This window comes from Tupaia chinensis, unplaced genomic scaffold (assembly GCF_000334495.1).
Source record: "Tupaia chinensis unplaced genomic scaffold, TupChi_1.0 Scaffold000527_1, whole genome shotgun sequence".
Classification (NCBI taxonomy): Eukaryota; Metazoa; Chordata; class Mammalia; order Scandentia; family Tupaiidae; genus Tupaia; species Tupaia belangeri.
The window spans coordinates 5,497,801-5,502,177 of record NW_006160040.1 but is presented as its reverse complement, the minus strand read 5'-3'; positions in this window follow the sequence as shown (position 1 = coordinate 5,502,177).

The following is a 4,377-nucleotide window of genomic DNA, read 5'->3' as shown; positions in this document are numbered from 1 at the left end:
CTCCACAAAAATAAAAACTGTTTAAAACTAGATAGAACAAAAATTTTTCCTGCTATGGTATTTTAGAAAAATCTAGCTAGTTACATATGAAACACAGAGGACATAATATCTAAGCAATTACATTTTTTTGGGGGGAGAGGTTTTTTTGCTATAGGACATGCGTGTTCGCCAGAAAGATGGAGAGAGACAGAGAGACAAAGTGAGAAATCACCCCCCAGGAGGTTTGGCCATGTCACAATCCCTTCTTCATTCTCCCTCCTCTCGGGATCTTGGGCACACACCACATGTGCTTAAACTCACACCACATGTGACTTTAAGCCACCAGGTCCAGGACTCGAACCACAGTTGACTACGTGGAGTCCAGTGAAATAGCCATTATGCTAACTGCTGGTCTCCCAGCAATTACATTTTTAAATAAAAGATTTTCAGCCTCCCAATTTAATGCTTAGAGTTGCCTCAGGTTTGTTGGTCTCTTCAACAGTCCGGCAAGTGTGAATTAACATTTGGGTGTTAGGCATCTCATACAAAGGACAAGCACCCAGCTTGAATTGTCAGCATCTGTGTGTAGCTCTGTAGTGCAACAATAATAAAACATCGTGATGAAAAAATCCCACTCACTCCTTTGTCTGTTCAGATGTTCCCTAAGTCCTTAATGGCATCCGTTTTCTCCGAATTGTGAGCTGTCACAGACCTGCCTTTCATTGAGGTGGTCTGCTGGATGGACTTTGCATCTCCGCCAGCTGAGGGAACCAGTAGTAGCATGTCACCGCTTAAAGAATCTAACTTTGGCATACACATTTTTTTAAAGATGATGACAGGAGTGAGGAATATATTTCCTATATAGTGCCCTTTAACTGTCTTGTCTCCATTGTGAGGCATGAAGAAGAAGTGAGAAGTTCTTGGCTGAGTTTAGCTGAGACTGGATCTTCTGCCAGCGGCCAGTGTGATAATGAAGGGGTATGAAAAGGAGGTCTATGTAGCCCTGTTGGGCAGTGGGAATATAGAGATGGCTTTGAAGGCCCCTGTCATCTCCACTCAGTGTGCCACTTCTCTCGATTAATTTCTTGCTGCATGTGGTTGCCATTACTTGACCTTGGCACATTGGGGGGAAACTTTATGGTAAAAGAGGGGAAAATGGAAAATGGTTAAGGAAAAGAGCTAATTTTTTTCTTGGTCTTTTTTTTTTTTTTTCCTCTAAAGGGCATATTCATTCGCCAGAGAAAGACAAAGAAAGTGAGAAATCATTATCCATGGGGGACGGCCACACCACAATCTCTTCTCCTCCATCCTCTTGAGATCTTTGGCGTACACACACACACATGCCTGGTGTGACTTTCAAGTCGCTGGGCTGGGACCCAAACCACAGAGTTGGCCATGCGGGATCCAGCCTTTTAACCTCCATGCTGCCTGCTGGTCCCCTTGGTCACATCTTAGCAAACTGAAATTGATAGCAAAATTTCAAGTCATGGTCCAGCTGTGGTGTTGCAAGCAGCAGGCTGCCACTACTTGATGCTGGAGCCACATGGGAGGTCCAGGTTCAGATGCTAAGTATGCTGAGTACAGTGGCACGCACCTGTAATTCTAGCTAACTGGGAAGCTGGGGTGGGAGGATCGCAGCGTGATGAGACCCTGTTGAAATACTGACCTCTCTTTCTCTCTTTCTCTCTCTCTCTCTTTCTCTCTCTCTCTCTCTCTCATACACACACACACACACACACACACACAATCTGAACTGCATTTCATATTAAATATTTTAATTATTAAACAAAACACTAACAGCTAACATATGGCACTAACCTAACTTTCATCATTCTAATTGCTGCATGTGTGTTCATCTTCATGGCCACCCTATAGGGTAGGTATTAATGTGGTCCCTATTTTACAGTCTTCAAGGCATAGCAGGGTAAATAGTTTGAGGTCACTTAAGTAGTCATTGATAGAGCTAGTATTTGAACTCATATAGCCTGGTTCCATTGTATCCTACTGCTTCTTAGATATCCAGTGGGAATTTTTTTTTTTTTAATATTGTCAGAAAGCACATGTGCTTGCTGGGAAGAGAGAGCATGTTCACATGTTTCTTCCATCTCTCCCTCCTTTTGGGATTTTGGACACACACGTAAGTGTACCCAGTGTGTTTTTCAAGCTTCTAAGTCTGGAACTCGAATTGCATGGCCATGTGGACCAGTCACCACCACACCACCCACAGGCCTGGGAATATTTTCTTTATTTTTAAGTTTCTGCCGTAGGGTATATGCACTCGGTGGAGAGACATAAAGACACAGGGAGAGAGAAAGTGAGAAATCACCCCCCCAGAGGGGATGGCCATGCCACAATCCCTTCTCTTCCTGGCTCCTCTCTGGATTTTGGTCATGCATGCACATTTACCCAGCATGTTTTCCAAGTCATCAGGTCTGGAACTCAAACCATGGTTGATCATGTGGGAGTCCAACACCTTAATCACTAGGCCTGGGAATATTTTCAGTGTCTGATGCCTGGAAGAAGTTAAGTGTTTCCTTTAGCTGGACCTCTACTTAAGCCAGCTGGGTTGGAGTTGGTGACAGTCGCATGCATTATTGAGTTCCTGGCTCTGGTCTGAGTATATATGGCCATCATAACAGAGCTGCTTCAGTTGTATCCACCTCACTGGGGATGTGAGGAGTGTCTCCTTAGAAGATACACGCATCTCTAATAAAGCTTTGGGTATAGTGATGGCATTTTTTCTATTCTGTAACAAGACACTGACTGGTACACAGTCCCAGTGAGGGAAGACTGATGATGGACCACAGAAAATCACACCAAAAGACATCAGGAAAGATGGAAGTAAATTATTCAGACTCTATTCTTATCTTTTAAACTGAACGGCTGGCTAGAATGTAATTTGGGGTCCCTATAACAATAGACCTTAAATTCCAACAGTAGCCAGTAGTCTGTGTTCAGGCAAGAAAAGCTTTGAAATTAAGTGGTCCCAATAGAACAGAATTAACCTCGTGGTTAACCAACCACAGTGCAACTTGAATGACCAGTCTGAAAAAATTAATTCTAGAACTCATTAATTTTTTTTCTTAAGGCTTTATTCCTTCATAGTCTCCTTTTAGAATGTAGCTACCCCTGGGAGAGGATGCAGCTTTCGCCTTACAGGCACACCTGATCCTGTTCATCGTTTTGGCAGGAGTTGGATGACAGGCAGCGCAGGGGCAGAATGGCCCATGGAATCAGGCAGAAGGGTGCAGAGAGAAGGTGCAGGGAAGGGTCAGAGATGAACTCTATTACCTCACAGCTTTCCCATGCCTGCTCTGCCTCGGAAATCTGATGAGTACCGTATTCAACCTAGAGGAAAATAAGGCCTTTGAAAGCCCTGTACAAAGACTGTCTTGTTTGACAGCGATTCCCCGTCTTTAGGTCGCTTGAGTTTAAAACCATGGTTCTGAGGCACAGAGACTCGTTCGCGCCTCTCCCCATTCCCCGAACCTAGTCAGCTATCAAGTCAGATCACACGTCTCTTTGCATCATTTCTCCTGTTTCCCCTTTCCTTTGAATTCCAACTTTTACCCTCATAGCCCAGATCCTTGTCACTTGCTCAGGGTGACCATGGATCATAAATTCCTCCAAGATGTGAAATTTCCTAATGGGGTTAGAAAGTCCCTGAGTAGCCTGCTATTCATAAGTATTGTTCCATGTTAACTGTAAACCTCCTTGTGAGAGATGCTTTCTTTTTTATTTATTTTTTTGAGAGATTTTTTGCTATAGGGTGCATGTGCTCACCGGAGAAAGACAGAAAATGAGAAATCAGCCCCCAGGGGGTGTGGTCACACCACAATCCCTTCTCTTCCATCCTCCTCTCAGGATTTTGGGCATGCATGCACACATGCCCAGTGTGAGTTTTTTTTAAGCTGGGTCTGGGACTCAAACCGTGGTCCATTATGTTGGAGTCCAATGTCATAACCATCACACCATCTGCTGGTCCCGAGAGGCACTTTCTAAAGAAATGGCAGGAAGAAGTGCTGACTGGGGTCAGGGACTCGAGAGGTGAGGAAGGGACAGTAAGACTTAAAGAGCTTCACCCTCAGGTGAGGAGAGAAAGAAGAGCAGGAAGCACCGAGGTACTACTGAGTGGTAGTGGGGAACCCCAGAAACACTTGAGACCACTTGGAGCTCTGGATTGTTGTCTGGACCTTGTCTTTCATCATTGCCCCCTCCCCCCACTTAATTGCTGGAATTTCATATTTAATATTTTGGGGCCACAGTTGACCACGGGTATGTGAAACAGCTGGGAAGGGTGACTAGTGTGGCTGCAACGTGAGCCAGTGCAGACTGGCTTTCTCCAGGAGGCGGTACCTATCAGCAAGCCCTGCAGGATTCAGGGCAGTGGTTCCACCC